At 38.6% G+C, this 27,353-nt stretch overlaps 1 long non-coding RNA gene and 1 pseudogene across 1 annotated transcript; one reads left to right on the top strand and one right to left on the bottom strand.

Annotated features, from left to right (window-relative positions):
* Positions 1–5,927: 5,927 nt before the first annotated feature.
* Positions 5,928–18,420, bottom strand: LOC120860413. The gene is made up of 3 exons (XR_005720318.1): positions 18,311–18,420; positions 14,734–14,736; positions 5,928–5,937 (listed from the first exon to the last, which is right to left on the bottom strand). It is a non-coding gene; the product is annotated as an uncharacterized LOC120860413 (long non-coding RNA).
* Positions 18,421–24,442: 6,022 nt separating this feature from the next.
* LOC120860400 lies at positions 24,443–27,066 on the top strand (annotated as a pseudogene).
* The last annotated feature ends 287 nt before the right edge of the window (positions 27,067–27,353 follow it).

The raw sequence follows: 27,353 nt of genomic DNA, 5'->3' as shown, positions 1-27,353 counted from the left end.
TATTTTCAACACATTTCTCATCATATTTTTTAAATGCAAAAGCATATCATATAATTCCCTTATTCAAAACCCTCCAAAAACTATCTCTACTGCCAAAATAGAACAATGCCTGGCACCTAGTATATGCTCAGGAAAGTTTGTTAAAGAAATGAATAAAACAATATTGATTTATGAAAAGACAAATAGATCCATGGAATCAAACAGTGTTCACATTGGAATTTTGTATATGGTGAAGGTGGCATTTCAAGTCAGTAAATAACAAATGTTGGTGAAGATGTGGGGAGAGGAAACCCTAGTTCACTGTTGGTAGGATTGTTAATTGGTGCAACCACTGTGGAAAACAGTATGGAGGTTCCTACTATAAGATCCAACAATCCCACTTCTGGGTGTATATCCAAAGGAAATGAGAACAGAGTATTGAAGAGATCACCTTCATATTCACGGTAGCATTATTCACAACAACCAAGATGTGGAAACAAACTCAGTGTTTGTTAACGGATGAATGGATTAAAAAAATATGTGGATTATTACTCAACTACAATAAAGGAGCAAATCCTGTCTTTTATGACAACATGGATGGCACTTGAGGTCATTACACTAAGTGAAATAAGCCAGAAAAAGAAAGAGAGTATTATTTATATATGGAATCTAAATAAAAATTCAAACTCTTAGAAGCAGAGAGCTGAAGGTGGTTGCCAGGGGCTGGGTGGTGGGGCAAAGAGAGAGAGGTTGCTAAGGGTGAAAACTTTCAACTATAAGATAAATAACTTCTGAGGATCTAATGTAAAACATGGTGAATGTAGTTGATAACACTGTATTATATTTTAAAATCTGAATTTCTTCTCTAAAGATAAAAATAATGATGCCTGAATTAATGTTTTTTTCTGGAGTGTTATTTGAGTTTTTCATCCCTGCATTTATTTGGCAAATAGTTTTTGGTAACTTGAGCCAGGCCTTGGTTAGGTACTAGGTACAAGCCAGTGAACAAAATAGAGAAAATCTCTACCATGAGGGAACTGAAGCACTCATTGAGCATCCATTGAGATACTGTGTCAAGGCTGTAAAGGTGAATATAGTTCCTGCCTTTAAATACTTATTAAACAGATATGAATGTATAGTCATAGAACAGAAATATTAATACCACCATACCCCTAGAAAGATCAGTGGTTTTCAGAAAAAAAAAGAGGGTGTATATGGCATATATATTATACTATTAAAAAGTAACCACAGATACATGTTGTTGCTGTTTAGTCACTCAGTCATTTCTGACTCTTGCAACCCCACGGCCTGGAGCCTGCCAGGTTTCTCTGTCCCTGGGATTTCTTAGGCAAGAATATTGGGATGTTGTCATTTCCTTCTCCAGGGGATCTTCATGACCCAAGGATCAAACTCATGTCCCCTGTGTCTCCTGCATTGCAGGAGCCAACTAAGATAAATGAAAAAAACTCAATATCAAATTCATTCATAAGACAGACAACTGGTTAATTTCTTTGCTACATGTGCAGCTTAAAAAAAAAAGTCAGAAAAAACACAAAATGCACAAGAATGTGACCAGAGAGAAAAAGAAATAGAAATGGCTCAAACATATAAAAAGAAAAACCATGATCTCTGTGTTAATACTGAAAAAAAAGTAAATGGGAACTTTAATGAGATATAATTTTAAAAGCAAAATACTGGCAGAAATAATTTTTAAACATCTGGTGTTTGACAAATAAGATAAAGTTTAAATTCTAGAAGAATGGCTAAACACTAGATTTTAAAAAATCTAACATGAACCATAAAAGCAAATAAAACTTCATCATGAATTTATTAAGTATTTTTGGTTAACACTTTATTTTCCCAAGAAATACTGATGTCTTTTAAAATATTCTGAGATTTGTATTTCATCTGGACATAAATGATGCTGTCTATTCTGATGCCTGAAGCTGATCCTTGGACTGGCAGTTTTGTCCATGCAGAATCGTCCCTGGATTCTTGATGTTATGTAGAAGATTCACTGAAAAGATTCTCTTATATTCCTTATTGGAGAGCTCATTTATTAAGAGGAAAATCTTTTTAGTTTGTTCTTCACAGATAAGACAGTGATCAGGATCATACCATTGTGGAAACAATGGTCACAAAAATAAGAGAGCCCCCTCATCTAAGGCTAGGAGCCCACCCAAGGAGGGTGGCTTCTCCTCAGGTCACAAGGCTGTTGTGCTCAATTCTGGTTCCTCACAAACTCTCCAGCAGTGCCTCCTGGCAGGATTCTAGACAATGATTTCAGCTGAGCTCTAGAGCATTTCCTCAAAAGGAAAGGCAATAAATAGATTAATGCTATACTTCCTCTTGGGAGTCTGGAAGGAGGAAGAAGGACAATTAAAGCAACTGAAAAGGATGCTTAGCTTTCTGGCTTCTCCTGTATTCTCCGCCTACTTCCTGTTTCCTTCTGCTGCTTCTAATCTGTCCAGGGTATCCCACAGAGGCCTCCTAGACCTCCCAGTCTGGCCTTGTTTTTCCCAGGCACTGGATTTGGAAGGACTCTTTGTTAGGCAGGACTGGGTTTCAAGAAGGCCAGTTGAAGGATCTGTAGAGAGAACAGTCTGTGGGGCCAGTGAAGCTGTCTCAGAAATCTTGCCTCGAGGCCCAGAATGTAAACCCAAACTACTGGTAGGAAGCTGTAAATTCTTCAAATCCAGCGAAAGGATTGGAACAAACTTTCTCCAGCTCACATGGAAGCGAACAGAAAAAAATGTTTATCTCGTCCAAACTTGGAAAGTTGGTCCAGAAGCAGACTGGTTGAAGGGGACAGAGTTGATGCGAAAGCACTAACTACCGAGAAGTCTCTGTCCTTCCAAGGACTTCTCTGCAGGGGGGCTTCCATGGTCTGGCTCCACTTCCCTGGCTTGGATGGGAGGCTGGATTCAAGGGCTTCCTTCAGGGAGATCTGCTGGCCACCTCATTCATCCTGGACCCCACTTCACCAGAGTTACATTTTTCTCAGTCTGATAATGATGATCAGTAAACATCTCAGCCTCTCTGTTGCAATCCAGATGTGAGTTATACACTCTGATGCAAAGAGAATTAAAAAAGAATTGGTCCAGTATGTTCTTTGCAACATTTAGAATTCCTTTAAGAGGAATTTTCCAACTTAAAGTTCTTTTTTTCCCTCTCACAAGCATTTTATAAGTCTTGCAGGATGATTAATCATTTTTCTAAATAAAACATTTACTACTCAATGTCTAAATAAGGTATTTGAAATGCAAAGAGGTTTTCCTTTGGCTCTTCTTAAAATAAAACATTTCTGAAAATTTCTTGGATGAAAGGATATTGAGGTTTAAATGTGTCAAAAGTTTGAGAAGCTGGGGATGGAACCTATTTACCTGGTGACCTGGTTGCATGACTGCCCTATGTTTGTTTCTGCTAAATGAGCCTGGGAGGACTGAGCACTGTTCCAATGCATTCCCAATGTTTTCATTGCTAATGTAATTATGGAGTTTTATAGAATATCAAGCGTATATAAAAATGAATCATTCTGTTTCGGAAGGCTTACTAGGCTTCTCGAAAGAAGAAAGAAAAAAAAGACCGTGTCTATTAAGGAGTCCCCTTTCCTTACTTCCCTGCTGATTTTCCTCCCTCCATTCCTCCAGATTCCCAGTGTAGCTTAGTTCCTTAGTTACTGTCTTTATTTCTTTATTTTCTCTCAATTCTAAGTTTTTGTCAATATCAAACTTCCAGACTCCCTGTCGTCACAACCACAGGACATGTCTAATTGTTTCTCTTTGTGGAAGAACTCTGAGGACTAAAAGGTACTGTAGTAATGCTAAGTAACTTTTGCTACAGAAATGAAAGAAAAAATAATCAGAAAGGAGAAAAGAAGACATAGATAATGCTAAATTTAATCACTTAGTGATGATCAAAGGAAAGTATAAGGTGAATCTTGTTCAGAAGTTGGAAAATTATAATTCAGTGATCCCTGATTCAAATATTAATATAATTTTGATGCATGGGTAAAAACTTCAGGATTCTAGGATGCAGAAAAGGCACGTGGACCTTTAAAGATTATTATCTTTTATGTGTGGTGTGGGAAGTTGAAAGTGTGGTTAACGTAACCCAGTGGTTCTCAGGTGGGTTGTTTTGCCCACCAGGAGAAATCTACACTGTCTGGAGACTTTTTTGGTTGTCATAAATGGGGGTAAGGGTGCAACTCATATCTAATGGGTAGAGGACAGGGCTACTGATGAACATTCTATGGCACACAGGGGAGCTCCCACAGGAAGAATCATCTGGCTGGTTTTGAGAAACCATAGCTTAATCTAATGCATCATTATTTAAAATTAAAAGTTCAACAAAGCCAACAAACATAAAAACTAACCATCATATCATCTTTAGCCATTCTTCCTTTTGGGGGCAGAAACTCTGGTCTGTGATGGGGCTTCCATGGCAGCTCAGATGGTAAAGAATCTGCCTGCAATGCAAGATACCTGGGTTGCATCCATGGGGTCAGGAGGATCCCCTGGGTAAGGGAATGGCTACCCGCTTCCGCATTCTCTCCTGGAGAATTCCATGGACAGAAGAGCCTGGGGGGTTACACCCCATGGGATCACAGAGTCAAACACAACTAAGCGACTAACACACACTGGTCTGTGTTGTAGCACCATTGAACTATTGAGAGTCTTGCTAAGTGAAACTTTAAACTCGGTGCTACAGTGCCTTCTTCTTCTTCATTTAATTCACATTTAAGTATATTCAAGACCTTTTCTACGTGCCACTCCTATGTGAAGCTTTCTGTGATATTGTCTCCTTATGACTCTGTCTCCTAAATAACCAGTGTACTTCACCTCTAATGTTTTCTCCATGTCCGATTGCTTGTTCCTGTGTGAGCACCTTCCTCCCACTGTGAGCACTTGATGGCTGAAGCTGGATTCTACGCATATTTAAAAACTCTGGCAGAGAGTCTTGGAGAAGGCAATGGCACCCCGCTCCAGCACTCTTGCCTGGAAAATCCCATGGACGGAGGAGCCTGGTGGGCTGCAGTCCATGGGGTCGCTAAGAGTTGGACACGACTGAGCGACTTCACTTTCACTTTTCACTTTCATGCATTGGAGAAGGAAATGGCAACCGAGTCCAATATTCTTGCCTGGAGAATCCCAGGGACGGGGGAGCCTGGTGGGCTGCCGTCTAAGGGGTCGCACAGAGTCGGGCACGACTGAAGTGACTTAGCAGCAGCAGCAGCAGAGAGTCTATCCCTCAGCAGCCGCTAACAGATGTGGTTGAACAGATGCTTTCATGGATGGAAGTCTCAGGGAATGAGCATCCCTGGGTTATCTTCTCGCATACCTGGGCTTTGTTTATCTTTTGAATACTTTTGTGACACGTGAGCTTTGTTCAGCAACTCATTATATCACTTTCTAGCCCCAAACTCTTGCCTGAGCTGCATTATTGGTGTCTACACGTACAGTTGCTGCCACTTGTCCCCCGAAGTCTCTCAGGTACCTCAAACTTGCCTTCATCAAAACCCTCCCTAACCTGTTATTCCCCTCATATTATTGCTATTATTCCTCTCAAATTATTTCCTTTCCTAACTTGCTTCTTTTCTCAAATACTTTGTATCACTACTGATAGAGAACTTCCAAACAACTTCCAAATTTCTTTCTTATTTCCATGACCAGTACTTTCGTTTACAGCTATAGTTGAGCATCCACACTGCTTCCAGAATTTTTGTTTTTAATGAAAAATCTCTTCTTTCTTCTGGTTAAATCATTCACTGACTCAGAAGCTCCTCATCACCTGTAGATAAAATTCACATTGTGCAGACTGAGAAGTCCCTACATGATGTTATCCTAGGACATTATCTCTCCAGCCTGTATCATCTCACGGTTTATGTGTTCCTAGGACAGCAAACAATTTATCTCCCTGAAGTACTGTGCCTTATCACATGCCTTCATATGTGTTAACCTTGTCTAAAACCTCCTCGTCTCATCTCCAACCCCTTTTGTCCTCTACGCACTGTCATCTACCAAGCCTCTCTCTCCCGAAAGTGTTCACTTCTATCTTCAGGCTGAACTGGTGTCCCTTCCCTGGGGTCCAAGCTCATTCCGGCTGTATTTCCAGTACAGCCCTTTGCTCATAGTGTTGTCAGTATCTGTCTTTTTTTATTAAACTATGAGTCCATCAAGAAACGAGAATGCATCGTACACATTTCTTATTACAGAGACTGACAGAGAAGAGTTAGAAAACACAGAGCCTCTTTTGTAGGAAGTACTGAATAAGCATGTATTCAATCTGTGCTTATTCAGTTAAACTGAATATTTTCAGTCAAACTGATTCTTGGATGAATATCCTATCAGGAATACATCTGGAAATGGAATGGTTATAACATATTCAGCTGATTTCTCGTATATCCATGTTATTTAAAGGGACAAAAGCTCAAATTGTCTCCCAAGAGTGTGAGGCTCCAGTTTCTTTGTCTGTCTTATTGGATGTTAGTCTTCATTCCTGTGGATGTTATTTAACTATTCAGACTCACAGAGATGCCATCCAATTACTTTAGTCAATGGAATTTAGTTTGGCCTTTCGTGAGCCATCCTCACTCTTTCCAGCCGCTGGGTTATCATTTGGTCAGAGTGCTGTGGTGGCTCGTGGTTGAGGAATGAATGAGGAAGTGATGGTGGCTTCTGACGACACTGCAGGAACCACGGCAATGGCAGGAGAAACCTCCAGGCGACCACATGCGGGAAAGGATAAGTGGGTGTTAGGGGAGGGCCAACAATGAGATAATTCACGTCCAGTTTCCAGGTTTCAGCTACTACAAGAATTTTGAACATTTAAAAATAGACATAATCGGTTCCCCCGGCGCATTCCCAGACACGGAAGCCTCCTCCATCACATTCTCAGACTCTGTGGGTCCTTCAAGACATATAAAATAGAGGAGGGGCGTTTCAGTCTGGGAAAAATTGAGGCATGAACTAACATTCCACATTCCAAAAGGAAGAAAAGAAACCTCAAAACAAAAATCACATCACTATATTCTTGCCGACATAGCTGAGGTTAATACCAAATGTGTCACATCAGTTTTACTTTATTTTCTCTGTCTGAGAAATGAAGTAGCAGGAAAAGGAGGAAATGAGGTTTAGGAAGGTGAATACATGACTTGTAGTTTATATTTTATAGAAAAATATAGTGTGCAAAAGCCTTTCTGGAAAAATTGCCGAAACTGGATTGGGTTATTATAAAATTTGAATGCAGGCACATTGCTTTATCAAAACAAAAGTCAAGTAGTGTTCACCACTCAAAAAGCATTCATCAGGGGTGTTTAGTGTGATGATGGTTCAAATGATCTCAATTAGATTTCAAGAAAAGGAACAGTAAATGTAATTTGGCTTGTTATTCATACTCTACTGACTTATATGTCACGTTCAAACTGTGCAAACCCTTTAGGTTCATTTTGGGAAAAAAGGAACTAAAATTTTTTTATGTGCTATTTTGTTTATAGCATGTAAACTTCAAACATCAAATCATTTCCTCAACTGCTTTTTTTCTTAATTTCATTTTGGTATGAAACAGAAGGCAAGTATCACCTGAGAAATCACTTTTTTTTTTCAGGAAAACTGTGCATATTTTTAATAATTATTTAATAAAAATATTTTATTGAAGAAAAATTGTGAAAAGAATTTCCTTATCTTGGTTTGCGAAAATGTATGGAAGTTAGGAACAAAGCTTCTGCTATGTTTTATCATGAAAAATTCTTGATTTACTTTAAGTGGGTTTATTGAGAAAAATAAGTTGGAGAAAATTTCTATAACAATGATAGAAACTTGTTTGGGCAAATCATCTAGCTGCTTCATCCTCTGGTTGTCTCACATATAATATGAATTTGGATTGAATATGTAAAAGTGTTCCAGGCTTTGAAATTCAGTGATTCTCCTTAATCACTTAATCTTCTTAATTAACTAAAGGAAAGTTGATTTAAAAAACATACAACACTATAAAATGAGTACTATAACATCCTGCTTTTGAAAAATAAAAATTATTAAACATCAAGTAATATTTAATTCATTCTTATTTTGTTTTTGTAGTCAAGATAATGTTTTCTTAAATGAAGGAGGAACAGTTTTACAGATCAAATTGTTTAAAGAGGTAACAAAGTACACATTTTGGGCAGATGTTGAAAATTTGGGTATTAAAATCAACATCTAGTTTAAACTGAGGCTAAAGATCACCATCACGGAAGGAGTCTCTGGTCAAAAGAGGAAATCTGAAATTTTATCCAGTAATGATTTATCATTAAATTTTCATTGTTCATGGTAAATATTTAAAGGTGTTAACTCAGGAGGGATTGTCTCTCAGCACTGCCGACAACAAATGGCTCTGTGTGTGGGGGGTGTGTGTGCTCAGTCATGTCTGACTCTTTGCAGCCCCCTGGACTGTGGCTCTCTATCCATGGGATTCTCCAGGCAACGATACTCGAGTGAGTTGCCATTTCCTCTTCCAGAGGATCTTCCTGACCCAGGGATCAAACCTGAGTCTACTGTGTCTTTGCATTGGCAGAAGGATTCTTTACTACTGTGCCACCTGGGAAGCTTCCTCTAAATCAATATTAGTGCTGCCAAATAAACACTGGGCTTCCCTGGTGGCTCAGAGGGTAAAGCGTCTGCCTGCAATGCAGGAGACCTGGGTTTGATCCCTGGGTCAGGAAGATCCCCTGCAGAAGGAAATGGCAACCCACTCCAGTACTCTTGGCTGGAAAATTCCATGGATGGAGAAGCATGGTAGGCTACAGTCCATGGGGTCTCAAAGAGTTGAACATTACTGAGCGACCTCACTTTCACTTTCAAATAAACATTTAACTGGTGGTGCTTGAAAAGCCACACTTTTCTCTGACACCATTGCTTTTCTGGTATATTCTTTATTACTTCTGGATAGAAGACAGTTTACATGGATGGATGGATGGATGGGTGGATGTTGTCAACATGATTTTGGAATATTTTCCTCCCAAATCTTGAAATCTTGAGATGTTAAATGAATATTTATTTAATTTATTAATTTAATTTAAATTTATTATTTACTTAGAATGACTGTTGCATTGGAAAAAATATGAATATTCTTGATTACCTTTGCTTTCCTAGATCTGCTGGGGATTTTATATAGGAAGAATTCATACTCCATGCTATGTGTCTAAAAGTTATAAAATTCTGAATTTTTAAACACACGTAGCCCCAAAACTTTCAGATAATTTTTCTCTTTGCCTCAGATATTTTTGTTCTTTTTCTACTGTTAGAGTAAAAGATAACAACCACAGCAAATCTGACTCTGAACTAGCTTCTTTTGGAATATTCATAAATAGATTAGATTTATATTATGTTATATAATGTCAATTCCTGGAGGAGGGCATGGCAACCCACTCCAGTATTCTTGCCTGGAGAATCCCCATGGACAGGGGAGCCTGGTGGGCTACAGGCCATGGGGATGCAAAGAGTCAAACACAACTGAGCAACTAAGCATACCACAGCATAGCATAGTGTCAATTAAGTTTCTCTTAAACCTTTCACCACCGAAAATATCTCTCAGGTTAGCTTAACATATTGCATAAATATTCAAGTTGAGGCATAGATGAATAAATTGCAGTCTGTGAAGAAAAGGAAAGTATGCAAAGTAGAGTCTGGACATTAAACACACGTGCACACACACATACAAACTTTCCAGGTGACTCCTAGTGTCCACTCAGCATTGAAAAACCAGTGTGAAACCCTTTTACTTTACAGATGAAATAACTGAATCAGAAAAAAATATTGGTAAAATGTCATTGGGTTCCAGAGGAATGCATAAAACTAAAAATAAACTTAAAAATTCACCTAACAGAAATGATTTATTATAATCATATGTTTAGTAATAACACTTTTATTTGCAAATGACTGAAAGCCAACCCTAAACAGCATATGAATAAAGGCAAATGGGTTGGCTTATAGAACGCAGGAAAATGTTGACTACAAAACCCCAGGAAGGGCAAGTTGGCTATGAGGCACATTCCACGCCAGGTACTCAGACGCCACCGTTCCTGTCTGTTGCTGAACTTTATTCTATTCTGTTGGAGAGCACACTTCTCCACATGCTACAACATGTGGTTGCCAATGGTTTCCAAATTTTACACCTCATCATTTAAGACACCAGGAAGAGAATGACCTCAAGATATTTCCCTCGGGCTGAATTGACATATCCTAGAAAAGGATTCAACTCAAGTTGGGCACAGAACATAAATCAGATGGGTCCAAGGGACAAGGTCACACTGTACTGAAAGAAGCATTTCCATCTAAACCATACTGATGGTGGAAGAGGCAGTTTGCAGACAAGAGATCCTTGACAAACCAGCTTAGGTGTGTACTAAATTAACTTAGCCATTTAATTGAGAGAAATGTATTTAAATATATTTAAAATTCTTTCATTGGAAAATCTTTACCTGAAGTACAGAATAATTTTCTTGAGGAATCATTCTCTAGAGTAGAATCTTTCACCTTCTAGGAGTGGTGGCCCAGGAACTCCACAGGGTTTCCCTGGTGGCTCAGACAGTAAAGAAAGGGCCTGCAGTGCGGGGTTCCTAGGTGGCTAGTGGTAAAGAACCCGTCTGTCAATGCAGGAGACTTACAGATGTGGATTCAATCCCTGGGTCGTGAAGATCCCCTGGAGGGGGGCATGGCAATCCACCCCAATAATCTTTCCTGGAGAATCCCCATGGACAGAGGAACAGTCCATGGGATCACAAAGAGTCGGACATGGCTCAGTGACTAATCCTTTCACTTTTTTTTTTAGCCTACTCTCCTTGCATTTCGTCCTATGCCTCATTTTTGTGCTCCATGAGGTCTGTATCCCCAGTTTAAAACCTCCTGGTTCAATTTCTTCAGGGAATAAGCCTCTCTTATTTGTCCAAGGAGTGGAGGAAGAGAAAGTAATTTGTAAAAGTTGAGATGGAACCGGGCAGACGTTACACAGACGTTACGCAGGCAGAGGCTCCTGTCTTTAGAAGGGCCTGCTTGCAAGGTTGGGCCTTGGCTGGCATCTGGTACCTTGGCTTTCAAAATATTCCCTTGTCCCTAAGTGGTAAGGTTAGTTTGCTGTGTCTCCTCTGTTTGTACAACACTGTGATTTATGTTGAATTCTTGCTTTTCATAGTTGCTAGGCACAACTTGCGTACATGACTGGCCCTCAGTAAAAACCCTAACTGTTAGTCTTAAACAGGCTTCCCTGGGCAGAAACATACATGTGGCTGCATTTTCCCCAATGGCAGGAATGTGTGCTCTGTGTGACAGAGGACTGAAGGTAGGAAACCTGTGCATTTATTCCTCCAGACTGCACCTATGATTTTCCTACTGGTCCTTCTGTATCACTGTAATAAATCTTCACTGTGAGTACAATTGTATCCTGAGTCCTGATGTTCCTTCTAGTGAGTCATCAAAAGTGTGATGCCTGAAACAAGGACTTTACTTTTGACTTCATGGTTTACCCCAGTTCTGAACCTCTCTTCAATATCACGTTCCATGGCAGAACATTGTAATTCATTAGCTTTCCTTCTTCCCAAACTTTATTGGAATCTTTTGTCACTGGTGTCCCGATTCAAATTCTTTTGTCCATATGGACTTTCATTACCACTTTTCATTACTGTAATATGATTTAGGTGCAGTTTTATGTAAGGGAGGATAGAAATATGGGGCTGCTGCTGCTGCTGCTGCTGCTGCTAAGTCGCTTCAGTCATGTCCAACTCTGCGACCCCATAGACGGCAGCCCACCAGGCTCCCCCGTCCCTGGGATTCTCCAGGCAGGAACACTGGAGTGGGCTGCCATTTCCTTCTCCAATGCATGAAAGGGAAAAGTGAAAGTGAAGTCGCTCAGACATGTCCAACCCTCAGCGACCCCATGGACTGCAGCCCACCAGGCTCCTCCGTCCATGGGATTCTCCAGGCAAGAGTACTGGAGTAGGGTGCCACTGCCTTCTCCAGAACATGGGGCTAACATGTCATCTTTATGTGGAAGTCCTCTATTATAGCCATGAGGGTTTTTCCCTGGTCAATTTATCCTAGTCCTTTTTCAGAGAATACCGTATTTTGGACCCCCAATATCTTATCTTCATATCTATCTATAATGATTTTTATTTCTGTGTCCACATCTTCATTTTGTATAATTTTTCTGAAGTTACTTTTACAGACCGTTATTAGAGTCTTCTGTATATAAGTGGTTCTGATTAAATTATAAAATCTCATTTTAGTACTATTTTTCTCCATAGTTTTTCTTTGTTTTGCCTAATGCAGGGAAGAAAAGCTCAAGAAGGAGGGCTACTGTTGTTGTTTAGTCACTGAGTTGTGTCTGACTGTGACTCCATGGACTGTAGCCCGCCAGGCTCCTCTGTCCATGGGATTTCCCAGCCAAGAATACTGGAGTAAGTTGCCATTTCCTTCTCCAGAGGATCTTCCCAACCCAGGAGTTGAACCTGTGTCTCTTGCTTGACACGTGGCTTCTTTACAATTGAGTCACCTGGAAAGCCCCAAGAAAGAGGATATAAATATGTGTGTGTGTGTATATATATATATACATACATATATATATACACACAAAAATAGTTATGACTGATTCATGTTGATATACGGCAAAGACCACCAAAACATTATAAAGCAATATCTTCCAACTGAAAAAACAAGGTAATCAAGTAAAAAAAATCACCTTAATGCTTTATTAACTCATGTTTCAGCATGTTTCATAGAGTTAGTGCATTCGCAACATTCCTTGAAAGTAAAGACAGATATTATTTAATTTTTTGTTATATATTGCAATTTCCAAATATTATTTCCCATTTCTGACATTCTCTGTATCTTTTGTAATATGTACCTGAAGTCTTTTTGACAGTTTCAGATAACAATATTTTTCTATGTGTACGCTTTAGAATAAATGGTTATTTCTCTACTTATTTGTTCCAGAATAATGTAGTTGTGATTTCCTTGACTTCATTATTTGTTTACTTGTGCATTGTATGAGCCTTTCCTTTAAGCCTGAGAGTGAGACATTAACTGACCATGTTTTATTTGTCAGTCAACAGTGTTAATAGGACACCAGAGGCAGCTACGATCTGAGTTTTTGTTTTATTCTGTTTCATTTGTTTGCGTGATTTTTCTTCAGTTGCTTGAGACTTTTGTGTTGGCAACTTATAACACAATTTTTGCTTCTGAACCAGCACTTTGGTGGGAATACCATTTAGGAAATAGTTTAATTGAAGAAAATGTTTAATTGTCATTATTGGTTCCTAGATCAGTATACTTTTCTCCTAAAGTTATCTTTGTTTTGAAACTGCAAAGTTGGCTTTGGGAATATTCTTTTCCATCTCACTCAATTCACTCACCTCCACACCTAACACCTGTGAGTTAATAAGTGAGGTTAGTGGAAAAATACTGGCAATGCACAGGCTCCCCTCCACCTCCACCCCACTGATGACCTGTGGCAGAGGGGAAATGTTCTCCAACTTGGGGATTTCTTGTCTGTATAATCTCCAGGGCTTGTGCCTACATGTCAGAGAATAATACTGGGACATTTCTTGCTTTACTTCCAACTATCTTATCCCATATTTTCAAAATTTCTATTTAGACCATATTATACCTTTCTCACTTTATTTGATGCATTTTATGAGTTGTGAAATGTTCTTGTTTGAGTACAGGTAAAATATTCTCTTCTATTTTTGTCTTTTCATTTCACATTATTTTGAAATTTTTTTTCAGTGTACAACAATATTATCATCTATTCCAGAAGACTTTTAAATGGCAGACCTCTCAGATTGTTAATTCCCAAACTTAATGAAAATTTTGAATAGTTTTAACTGAAAATAAAGTGACCCCAAGGATGGGGCTGCCCCATCATCACATACAGTTATTTAAAAAAGGTACACACTGCATTGACAAGCTAGAAAAAAGTTTCTCCCTCTGAGTTAGTAAGAATCTAAGTCAAAGAGGAATATTTGGTGAGTGAAACAATGAGGAATCTGGTTGTCATTCAAGCTGGGCATAAACTACACAGCATAACAAGTCTCACTTCATAAAAGTATGCTAGATATCTAATATAGTCAGTAGTATTTAATTTCTATGCAAAAGATCATTTGGAGCCCACAGCTGACATCATATCCAATTTTTAAGAGTTAGTACTTTTCCTTTAAGATTAGTAACAAGATAAGGATGCCTATTCTTGCCACTTTTACTCAACATAGTACTACTGAAAGTCTTACTCAGAGAAGTTAGCCAAAAAGAGAAATGAGGAGTGTTCCAATAAGGAAAGTAAAACCATCACTATTTGCAGATGACACGACATTATGTATAGAAAATCCTAAAGAACCCACCAAAACCTGTTAGAATTAATACTTGAACCGATAAGGTTGCAGGACACAAAATCAAAATATTCAGTATATGCATTACTATGTACTAATAGTGATATGTAAACTGAAAACTATATGACATTAATGAAAGAAATTAAAGATGATATAAATACCTGGAAAGATATCCCATAATCATGGGTTAGAAGAGTTAACACTGTTAAAAAATATCCATAGTGTCCAAAACAATCTTCAGATTCAATACAATCATTATCAAAATTTCAATGTAATTTAGACTTTCAGCATTTCTATTGAGACTTAGAATATTACATCTACTTTCAGAAAATAGTATTGTGGAATCCACAGAGAATTCATCAATGTGTTTTGTTGAAAGTATCAGTATCCTCTCTCTGAACACACTCATCTGCTTCATTTCTAGGTATCACAGTCCTCTCTTATCACTCTGCTTAGATTAAATACCCAGAGACCGCCTCCTACAAAGTGAACAGATGACTTTGAGGATGAGCAGGCAGTGGTTTGGAAATACATTATAATGAAAAATACAAACACTTTGCTCATCATGAACAAAAAGTGCTGCTGAACTATTGAAACACAGGTTCAGAAGACAGAATAATATTAAGACCGATTAGTGGGAGGAGCTATTAGGTGATGGGGTTTTCTTGTGAAATTAAGGAATTTTTCAGGTAAGCAAGCATGCTGGATTAATACTCTTTGTTACACAAAACTCTTACAGACAAGATAGAAAGTGGCAATTGGTCTAGAAATTCTGAGTTAGAATACTATGTTGATCCTATCAGTTTATATAATAAAAATATACTCTAGACACCAAATAGTTTCTTAGAAGTGGGAAAAGAAAAAATTCATGGTTATTATCCATTTGGCAATTTAATATCTCTAAGAGCTATTTGTCAATTATTGAGATGGGAAATACAACTCACTTAATAATGAAATAACACTGATATGAACGTATGATGATCTGATATGGGAGATCATGATAGGCAGAGGAATTAAAGAGTTTATTCAAATGCTGAGACAGATTGGAATCTGAAACCCTTTTCTGCAGTACTGCAATACTTGCACCTGGACACATCTCTCCTTGAACAACAAAATACAAAGAAACTGTATGGGATTAAAAATAGCTGCATGCACGTGCAGTTGGTGCAAATTCTGGACAAAAGACACAAGGAGATAAAAAGAAATCCAATACTGCCACTTTTGAATAGACTGGAGCTAAACAGAGTACCGTGCATGCCCCCTGCACACAATACCACCTAAAGGGTGGGCAAACCACTTAAGCTTCCCCTCTGGCCCAAACCCTGGACACACCCCTACCCTCACCTCATATAGGGAACAAGCTTGCCTCCCAACCTCAGGGAGCAAGAAAGCAAGGGAACCTGTTGTTTTTTCTAGCTTGCTCTTGCTATAGCAGAGGACCCAATAAAGACTTGCCTGAATTTCTGTTCTGGCCTCTAATCAATTTCTATTAATGGGGAAGGCCAAGAACCTTGGCTGGTATCAGTGTTACACAACTTATAGTACATGACTAAAATGGTTCCTCTCAAATGCTATTCAAATTTTAGTGGTATGACAGTTCAAAGCAAACCTAATTATTGAGATTTAGGGTTGTTACAGGTCAAATTGTGTTTCCTGATCCCACATTATACCCTAGTACCACAGAATGTGACCCTATTTAGAATAGGGTCTTTACCAAGTTAAATGAAGTGATTATGGTCCACAATCTAATATGGCTGATTTCCTTGTAAAGGGCAGTTTGGAGATGGACTAACATACAGAGAAAAGCTGCATGAACATGAAGATGGCCAAGGAGAAAAGCCTGGAATAGGTCTTTCCCCCATAGTCCTCAGAAGAAACCAATCTTGCCCACATCTTCATCTTGGACTTCTAGCCTTCAGACTCTTGGGCAGTAAATGTCTCTTTAACCCACCTAGTTTGTGGAATTTTGTTATAGCAGCTCTGGGAACTTAATACCCTAACATTGATTTAGGATGTTTGACCATGCACCAGAATAAAACCAAAAATTAAAATGAGCTGTGGAAAAAGTATAGCTTTCTTTTTATGAGTCTTCATATTTAGCTGCCAATTTCTGCTGAATATGACTACATAGTTGTAAATAAATATATCCTTTCTAAATTGTTAACTGGATACAAATTCTTACATTTGAAATAATTGAAATATATCCATAGGGAATATGTAAGAAAATTTTATTTTTATAACTATACTTTCTAAATAAAAATAGCTTGATTTTTGTTCTAAAGTTTTATTATGATTGTGTATAAAGTATTTTTCAAACTAATTTGCTTTTGAGTTTCCACTTTTTTTCTCATCAGAAAATATCCTTTATCCAAAATTTTGATTTGTGGAATATTTTATACTGTCATAAGGTAGAATGCTGAAATGTGATCACTGCTTTTAGTCTGATTTATTTGGAATTTACCAAACATTGAAGGTTTAATGAAGTTATGGTAGGCTCTTTTATTCAGTGAAGTTACTGACATTTCTGGCAACAAAATATTTGAATTTGAATTCACATCTTTTTTATAGATGCCAAAATATATCCCTAGATAGAATAAAAATATACAATAAACCCTTAAAGTTAATCTTTATATATATATTTATATATATGTATTACAAAATACTGAAAGTTGAAGGAAAAGTTTCTTGCTAAAATAATTGTTTTTACTGAAGTACAATCTGAAATCCTGAATCAAGGTTAAGTATTTTAAAACAACCTTTTTTTCCCTCATTTATCAGCTCAGTAAATCTATTGTGGTTTGATAGCTTATGCCTCTGCATTCAGAGTAGGACCCATAAACTGAATTCATATTGTAAGCAAAATGCTGTGTCTTTTGTAACAGTAATAATCATGACTCCTCATAAACACGAGAGATGTTCTACACATATTTCTTTACATAGAAGTGCCAGCTCTGCTCCCATTCAGATGTTCATCCTCTGGCCTCTGTAACCTTGACTACTACTACTATCTCATTAACCTTTTGAAATTCAAATTTTTCCCTAACATGAGAGCAAGTTACAAGATTTATTTTTCTAATCCTTATATAAATTATTTTTTATAGTTCGAATTTTATTTAGCCAAAAAAAGGACACATAGGGAAATAAGTATGCATCCTTTGACTTACTCCTTCCACACCACTTGTGGGTTTTTAGTGTGCACATAAACTCTTCCATTTGTCATTTAAGTGAAAACCGAGTGATTTTACCATATGACGTTTTTAGGTTTACGCGGTTTGATGATATGGTTATTAGTGGTAATAGTAACTAAAACCAAGCATGTAAAGCCTGGCATACTATTTTAAACTGTCTGGATTCTACCTTGCCTCCCAACTTCCTCCAATTTCTATACATCTTATGATTGTTAATCTACTGGGAGACTTGTTTTCTTAGGCAGCAGTAATCTTCACTCACTAGGTAGCATAAGTAAACTTTCAATAGAGAAAAATATTGGACAAGCGAGATTGGTGGCTGTCATGAGAACTCATTGGCCACAAGAGGAGAGTCAGCAACTTAAGATAAAACGTGGCCAAGACCAACGATGACACAATCTCAGCTAGCTTACAAATACAAGTCCTCCTCTAAACCTGTCCATAAGGTGTGTGCTTCGGTGCTAATTCGCTTCAATCGTGTCCGACTCTTGTGGCCTTAAGGACTATAGCCCACCAGGCTCTTCTGTCCATGGGATCTCCAGGCAAGAATACTGGATTGGGTTGCCATGCCCTCCTCCAGGAGATCTTCCTGACCTAGGGATCCAACCTGCATCTCTTATGTCTCCTGCGTTAGGAGACAGGTTCTTTACCACTAGCACCACTTCTAATGCATAATCTAAAATGCCTAACTTAAGCTTCTTAAGTTAAGAATTTTACTTTGATTAGCAATGTAATCAAAGATTACATTAGAATCTGGGCCCTACCATTCATCCATTTAAAATGAGATTACTCCTAGGGCTTGGGTCCGGAGTTGTGTTTAATGTTGTATGATCTCCTAGACTTCTCAGTCCAGGCACTTTGACAAAATTTTGTCCTCATTTGAGGCATTTTTTGGTCAGGTTTTTGTGTTCCTTTTTTGTGGGTATTTGCCTCATTCCATCCCCAAGCTTTGCAGCTAGACAGTGAGGTTCAAAACTACGTTCTAAGGCGTTTCCTGTAATGGAGTCATTGGTTGACAGTATAGTAAGTCAGGCTTTTCCACTAAAAGGGGAAACAGAGGGTGGTAATCCAGAAGATAAGATAATGTTAAATTGTTAGAAGAATTCCTTGTTCGGAAATTTTAGCTTTGCGTTTTGTTGCTCTTTCCTGAAAATAACTTGGAGGTGCCCCGGATGTGTCCATCTACTGCTCTGATGCCTCGGATATCACTCGTTCTTTTCACTTAAAGAAAAAAAAGATAAAACAGTAATTGTTGCAGAGGTCTCTGTATTTTGCAGCTGCCTTTTTGTAAGACGCACTTTTCCCAAATAAAACAGTTTTTAAAACCCCCCCAAAAAAATAAAATAAAATAAAATGAGATTACTAACTTTACATTTATCATAAAAATCACTCAAGGAAATAATTTTATTCAAGATCATACACAATTCAGTCTGAAAATTCTATACTAGTTACTTACCCAAACATTTTATTTATTTATTTAAATATATAAATTTTAAAAATAAATAAATTTTATTTATTTTAATTGGAGGTTAATTACTTTACAGTATTGTATTGGTTTTGCCATACATCAGTGTGAATCTGCCACAGGTATACACGTGTTCCCCATCCTGAAGCTCCCGCCCTCCTCCCTCCCCATACCATCCCTCTGGGTCGTCTCAGTGCACCAGCCCCAAGCATCCAGTATCATGCATCGAACCTGGACTGGCGATCCATTTCATATATGATATTATATATGTTTCAATGCCATTCTCCCAAATCATCCTACCCTCTTCCTCTCCCACAGAGGCCAAAAGGCTGTTCTATACACTCGTGTCTCTTTTGCTATCTCGCATACAGGGTTACCATCTTTCTAAATTCCATATATATGTGTCAATATACTGTATTGGTGTTTTTCTTTCTGGCTTACTTCACTCTGTATAATTGGCTCCAGTTTCATCCACATCATTAGAACTGATTCAAATGTATTCTTTTTAATGGCTGAGTAATACTCCATTGTGTATATGTACCACAGCTTTCTTATCCATTCATCTGCTGATGGACATCTAGGTTGTTTTCATGTCCTGGCTATTATAAACAGTGCTGTGATGAACATTGGGGTACACGTGTCTCTTTCAATTCAAAACCACAATGAGGTACCATTTCACACCAGTCAGAATGGCTGCGATCCAAGAGTCTCCAAGCAATAAATGCTGGAGAGGGTGTGGAGAAAAGGGAACCCTCTTACACTGTTGGTGGGAATGCAAACTAGTACAGCCACTATGGAGAACAGTGTGGAGATTCCTTAAAAAACTGGAAATAGAACTGCCTTATGACCCAGCAATCCCACTGCTGGGCATACACACCAAGGAAACCAAACATTTTAAATCTAGAGATTTAGCTGTGGCGGAGATGACTAATCATCAAACACGTGCTTCCCCTTCTTTGTGAAATTGTCTCTGGAAAGCAGCTGTTCACCAGCAACCAGATTTCCCAGGGCCCCCTCCCTCACCAGCGGAATGTGGACAGAAAGGTGTCTCTCTTCTAGACCAACCTTTTCCGTATTCTCTTTCTCTCTTCACTGTATTGCCCACACTAATTGATCCTGTCAATAATGAGTTTCTGAAGTGGTCTTAATGAAAGCACAGCCTTGACATATTGGCAAAAGCTCTGAATATAGGGACTGCTATGAATTTCTGAAGTCAACTGTGACTTTTAGAATGTCATTATTTTTTATGTAGTCTATCTCTTCCTCTTGGAACCTTCAAGCAAAGATCATGCTAATCCTGAATATTTTGTCTTCCTCAGTTGTCTAGCAGACACTGGAGGTGCATATCTGTGTGGTTAGGCTCTCTGGAGTCTCCTGACCCACTGGGGCTGGCATGGATCGTGCTTTCTTGGCTACTATCCTCACTTCTTCACAATGGAGGTGGCCAGATGTGATTTTCTATTTTTATCATGACCAAGAATGCTTTTAGATTCTTTATAAGATTGACAGACTGCTGGTAAATTTAAAAAATTACAAAGTTACAATAATTTAGGTTAAAAATAAGAAAAGAGATTTCTTCCCATGCAGAACATCTACCCTTTGTCCCCACTACTCACTCTTCCACACCCAGCCACGTCCCACATTTGTAGCTATTTACACAGCCTTGTATTTCTAGCTTATGCTGTACAACAGATTTTATACTTCTTATAAAATCCCCCTTCTTATTAAGTATAAAAATAATTTTCTGACACAGGAACTATAATAAAATCCATACCTCAAATGTGCAGCAATTGTGACAATTCAAAAAATCCACCATTTGTTTTGTTGTATGAAAAGTGATATGTCTCCAGTCATTTCACGTCATATCCTGGGGAAAGTGTATTTGAAAGAGATAGCAGTAAGTGTAAGTTGGGATAAGGACTCGAGGTTTCTTCAATATAGAAGATGGTCCAAGAAGTTGGCTTAACGGAGGACAATGAGGAAACAGTAAGTTTTCAGGGCCAACCTCTTAAGAATTCTGCCATAGGTACTTTCTCTTCGGCATGAACGGTGAATCCAGGTGAAGGGAGGAGAACTGGTTTAAGTATCATTGTTCTTAAAAGTAAAAAAAGATCATGGATTGGATTTTAAAAGCCAGTGGAAACAAAATAATAAATAAGGTCTAACATTTGTGTTACCTTCTTACCTGCTTCTCACAGTAGCCTTTTGGAAAAGATGAAGTCATATTGTTCTATTTTAGAGGTTAAGAGGCTTTCACTTACAAAGCTTATGATGTGTGAAAGTTCTGAGCACCTAGACCGGGGTTAAGTCTGTTTTTATTGTAGTCCCTGCCTCACATATAATGATGCTACTCAGATCAGGCAGGTCTGTTGCACAGTGTGAAGAGATGGTGCTCTTTGTAGGGCAGACAAACATCCAGGAATAGGGTTAGTTGGCTTCATATTGGCATATTTTGCCTGCTTTGGAGTTGTAAAATCTGTCAAGTGATATGCCAGATTTTTACTAGAATGTGAAATCAAGATATGTACAAACACACATATCACTGGAATAAGATTGTTTGAAAATTTAAGCTGAATTCTTGCTGTACCATTATCACCAGGAAGAGATTCGGGTACTTTTTCTGGCATAGACACTAACCAATGAAAGAATGTGAGTAGATCAAAAGCAGCTAGTTTGTGTGTGTCTCAGTGGACAAGTCTAACTCTGAAGTACCCATAGACCTGGATTCCTGGGCCAAAGGTAATGTAGGCTCCTTCCTGTTCTGTCCCAGAACCAAGCACAAGGCATCACATATGCTCTCAATGCAGACTTTTAAATGAGTGAATCCACAGGCATTGAATTTAAAATATTTCTGAAATCACGCAAGAACTTTCTTCCATGAAGGACCTTCTTATGTATTTCTGATAAAAGAGGGAAGAGTGACTAATAATGACTGAAAGAAAAAATCTGTGTAAAGTAATTCACAGACCATGCTTCCCAGTCTCTTATTTTTCAAAGGTAATGTTCAAAATTTCACAGAATACTATATTCATCAAAATATTATCATGTATTAAAAATCACATACTGATGTTCAGACTCTTGCAAAACTGTAAATAAACTGAATCTCTCTTGGTTATTTTAAGCGAGTCTGTTAGTGGAGACTGACCCCTTCTCTGCTTAGGAAATCAGCCAACAGGCATCACTGAAGCCTGTTCCTGCCACACACCCTCCAGATAACTCAGCCACCCTTTTCACTGCCTTTCTCTGCTTATGAACAATTCTGTTTGAGGCACGTGTTTCTTATTTTTATATTATAATGATATAATTATTTTATAAGCATTTTCCATAATTTCAAAAGAGACATTTTTCTCATAATGTTTCTAGACTGAATTCTGTTTAAAAGTATCTTTAAACAGTGATAAATCTGGGCCTTTGCATGTGACAAAACTTCCACCATTACTAATAAGTACAGTGAACAGCATAATAGCTATTTTTATTCTTTTCATCAGTGTGATAATCTACCACAAATAGGAAAATACAGTTGTAAATTGATATAGACTTTAAAGGAAATTATGATTCCACAAAGTTTGTCAATAAGACCTATGGAAATTCAGTTTTAAACTTTTCTAGAATAATTTATGAAAAGCTATTTCCATAATTTCTAGTAATATACTAAATTCTTAAGGGAAGTAGGCTTACTGTTAACATTTTATTCAATTTCTGTATGCTCAGCATTGTAATTAATATGTGGGTAGAGATTGCTGAGATTATATAGTCACCAGAAGCAAATAGTTTTCTGATCTATTTTTAGTGAATTTTTGTAAAATAGATCACAACAGATAAGGATACCTCCTTTTAGAAGAGAGATTTACTAACTGTAATGTAATATCCTGATTTATAGAGCTGATTATCCTTCTGCTTTGCAATAGCATATTTACAGACATGCTTTTAGTTTCAAGTGAAATTGAGGGAAAACTAAAACTTTGTGTCTTTAATTCCTACTTTCAACCTTCCCAGACTTACCCTCTGAGTGGTAAATATACACTTTGATGTATGAACAACATGTAACCTTTGGATATTTACTTAGATGATTTTTGTTTGTTATGGCTCATCCCTTTTCATATGTTGAAATTCTAACCTCGAATTTGACCATATTTGGAGATAAGGCTTTTAAGGAGGTATGAGCCATCTCTTGGTATTTTAAGGAGGTATTTAAGGATAAATGAGGTCAAAAGAGGGGCCCTATCCACAAGAGTTGTGTCCTCATAAGAAGAGAAAGGGACGTCAGAGATTACTTTCTCCATAAGCAAGCACACAGAGGAAAGACCTTGTGACTGACTCTGTTGCCTGGTAAAGCAGAGAGACCCGGCACTGAAAAATTGGCTGTAGCCGCTGATTTCCTACATGTACTATTATTCTCTGTGGATCTCCAAATAACTTGGGAGCCTGTTTACACATGGTGTGAAGAGCTACAAGAACACTGATGTGCAGCAGTTCCAGACCACAGGTATTTGGTCATCACTAAAAACAGATTTACCAATGGGAATTTCCCAGTCTCTGTTTTTCAGAGCAGCTGTTTGCTTCTATGTGCTCAGTCACATTCAGTTTTGTTTACTAATTTGTCCTTTTGGATAGTTCACTGTGCTCTCCACCATGAAGAATTATAAAGAAACTCAGACTTCTAGACTCCATATTGAAGACATACATATTTATCTGAAAATCTGCCACAAACCCCATTTGAATGAATGTAGAATAACAAAAGGTATAAACTTGTAGTCAGAATAGTAGTAAGTGGCAAAGAAAAGATCTCAAATTTTAGATACTAGGAAAATCCCATGGACAGAGGAGCCTGGTGGGCTGCAGTCCATGGGGTCACTAACAGTTGGACACGACTGAGCGACTTCACTTTCACTTTTCCCTTTCATGCATTGGAGAAGGCAATGGCAACCCACTCCAGTGTTCTTGCCTGGAGAATCCCAGGGATGGGGGAGCCTGGTGGGCTGCCGTCTATGGGGTCACACAGAGTTGGACACGACTGAAGTGACTCAGCAGCAGCAGCAGCAGCAGGGATCTGGATGAAGAACTGTGAGGTAGGAGATTGCTATTGTTTTCTTTTAAATAAGCTTTTATGACAATTTGTGTTTTGTGATTAAAAATAGGGATATTATTTTGAAAAGAAAATTTGTGCTTAGTTGCTCAGTCGTGTCTGACTCTCTGTGGCCCTTCCAATTGTAAGCTCTCAGGCTTCTCTATCCACGGGATTTCTCAGGCGAGAATACTAGAGTGGATTGCCATTTCCTCCTCCAGGGGATCTTCCGGGCCCAGGGATCAAAGCTGTGTCTCCTGTGACTCCTGCATTGCAGGCTGATTCTTTACCCACTTTTTAAAAACAAATAAATTATAAACACAAGTGTTGCCTTTCAGGAAAGTCAATCAAATAGAAAATATTTAATTCCTTAGTTGGGCATTTTCTAAGTCATGAATCTGCTGACACAAAGGTTGTCTTGCCTTCCGAGAAGCCATCAGAGCTCAGATCTTGTCACCTCTCCTGTACTTCATCTAAAACAACTTCACGCCTACGGAAGCGTGAAGAGACCCCTCTGCCCCTATGTTTCTGAGACCCCTCTGCCTTTGTTGCAAACTGTCACAGAGAATTCAGTGTTGGGTATTCCTGGATCCTCTGGGGAAGAAGCGGGTGAGCATCAAGGGACCTGCCATGGTGGTGCCGGCCCCGGAAGCAAAGGCTCTCTCTCGCCCATGCTGTGTGGGGTGTGACTGCTCCTGCCCTCTGGCTACCTGCAGTCCTGCTAATATGTCTTGGAACTGGCAACATTTCTCAAAGAAGCAATGGTCACAGGTTAAAATCTACAGTCACAAATTCATATTTTCTGAAATGTAACTTCAGCTTTCCCAAGAGTGTTTATTGTTATTCAGGGGAAAACAATTTTGCCACTTTTGGGTAATCCTGATTCAAAATAGTTGCTTTCAGGACACTTGGTTCAGGTATAGAAAACACTTGCCCCTCCCCAGGTTTTTTCCCCTTATTTAGGGGCTTTCAACACAAACTAAGCCCCATGTACCACCCCTGTGCAGGGATCTTTGTTATATTTCGGTACAAACAAGCCAATCCTCTTAGATCCTATGGAGGAAGTTGATTTGCTGAGTCTTAACTATGTCTTTCATCCCGTCCCTGGAATATCTCACTCCTCAGTGTAGGGTTGCCAGATTTGGTAAATACAAAGTACAAAATGCCCTTGTAGTTACAAGGTAGCATCCTGGAGCTTGGCACTGTTACTAAAGTTGTCTTTAGCCAAGTGGAAGGATCTCCTACTCACACTGAGGCCCCTGGGAGAAATGGTGTTTTAGATGCTAGGCTTAAGAATCATAACATCTGGGGCATAAGAGAAGCCCCAGAAATTAACTGGGAGCAGCCAAATGCTCTTCCAGGAGACCAGCAGTTACCTCAGACCCAAGCTCCTCTAGGGTGACCTTGGATCTGCCAAAAGAATCACAGGAAAGGAATAAGCAGATAGGAATTGGGATCAAGATGACAAACCAGAAGATGTGGGCACATTCTCTGTGGTCAGTGAGGAAGTCTTGAGGAATAGAGTCATTAAGAAAAAGCAAAATGTAGAAATGTTAAATTTCAATCTGACAATGGAAAGGCTTTTTAAAGGCTTTAAAGATTTGGTTGGACTTTCCGGAGGAGCCAAGAGCTTTTTGGATTTGGTAATGGCACTGAGATTCAACCTTCACAAGGACTTTCAAATGGTAGAGTGATAACTGGTACCTCTTCTCTCATTAGTCCAAAGGCTGGGACGTGGACCAACACAGCCTTTGATTCTACTACTTCAAATGGTAAGATAGAGAGTTCAAATTCCAAAACTAAGATCCCCTTTCAGTTCAGTTCAGTTCAGTTTAGTTGCTCAGTCGTGTCCGAATCTTTGTGACCCCATGAATCACAGCACGCCAGGCCTCCCTGTCCATCACCATCTCCCAGAGTTCACTCAGACTCACGTCCATCGAGTCCGTGATGCCATCCAGCCATCTCATCCTCTGTCGTCCCCTTCTCCTCCTGCCCCCAATCCCTCCCAGCATCAGAGTCTTTTCCAATGACTCAACTCTTCGCATGAGGTGGCCAAAGTACTGGAGTTTCAGCTTTAGCATCATTCCTTCCAAAGAAATCCCAGGGCTGATCTCCTTCAGAATGGACTCTGTGTTTATTGAGATAAAGCATACCAAGGGAACGCGACTAACAAGAAGTTAGCTGTGTTAAACTTTCTCTTCACGATTGGTTGTGAATTGCTGTTCAGTTGCTCAGTGGTGTCCGACTCTTTGCACCCCATGGACTACAGCATGCCAGGCTTGCCTGTGCTTCACGATCTCCTGGAGTTTGCTCAGACTCATGACCATCGAGTCAATGATGCTTTCCAACCATTTCATCCTATGTTGTCCTCTTCTCCTGCCCTCAATCTTTCCCAGCATCGGGGCACGTGGCACAAACCCAGTCTAATCTGACACCTGTCTTTAAAGACTGTCAGATTTATTTAGCAAACATTGAACATGGGAACAGTGGCAGTAATAATTATCAACATGAAACTAATAAAATGTTGCTTGAAACACAGTCCCTTTCCCTGTTTGTGTCAACCAAATTACAATAAGAATCATCATTTTTGTTTCATGACAGCAAAACTGAAGCTTCATCTGAAAAAAAGGTGAAATCTGTGCCTGAAGAGAAAATGGACCCATTACTAGAAGCAATCCATTACCAGATGACTTTGCAAGAGAATGGATGCCTTTGTTTTGGCCTTGTTAAGCTTTCTCTCTCTCTGACTGGATTTGTATTTTCCTTTGGCAACTCCAGTGTTTTTTTGGCAAAAGTATTACACAAAGTAAATCAGTTTCTTCACCACTTTTCACTAAAACAGTTGTGAACCAAGCAGAAGGTAGCATAAATGAAAATAAAGGTAGAGATAAAGGAAAGTTTGATGAACCACTCAAAATAGTTATTACTCAAAAGAACATGCTTTTTACTCCAGAAAGTATAAACTATTTTACAAGAAAATGAATTTAAATAAAAGGGTATAGATACCCTGGATTAAAACCTATAACAATCCGAAGCATAGCATTTAGTTTAGGGAGACATGAATTTAGGAAATATACCAGTGAATGCTTTGAGTCTACCTATAACTGCTCTAAAAAAATGAAATTTACTTAAAAGGTGGAGAGAGTCTGTGATAATATATAATGTCACATTAATATTTAATATTCAAAATATGTTGCATCTCTGTGTTACTTCATAATCTCTCCAGGTATATCTGGAAGTCCCTAAAATTGTCTCACAGGTGTCAGTAAATAGTACATTTATAGTCTTTGACTCATGCTGCCT

The sequence above is a fragment of the Oryx dammah genome, unplaced genomic scaffold (genome assembly GCF_014754425.2).
Source record: "Oryx dammah isolate SB20612 unplaced genomic scaffold, SCBI_Odam_1.1 HiC_scaffold_11072, whole genome shotgun sequence".
In the NCBI taxonomy this organism is placed as follows: domain Eukaryota; kingdom Metazoa; phylum Chordata; class Mammalia; order Artiodactyla; family Bovidae; genus Oryx; species Oryx dammah.
Note: the sequence above shows the minus strand (reverse complement) of the source record. Positions and strands in the feature narration are given on the sequence as shown.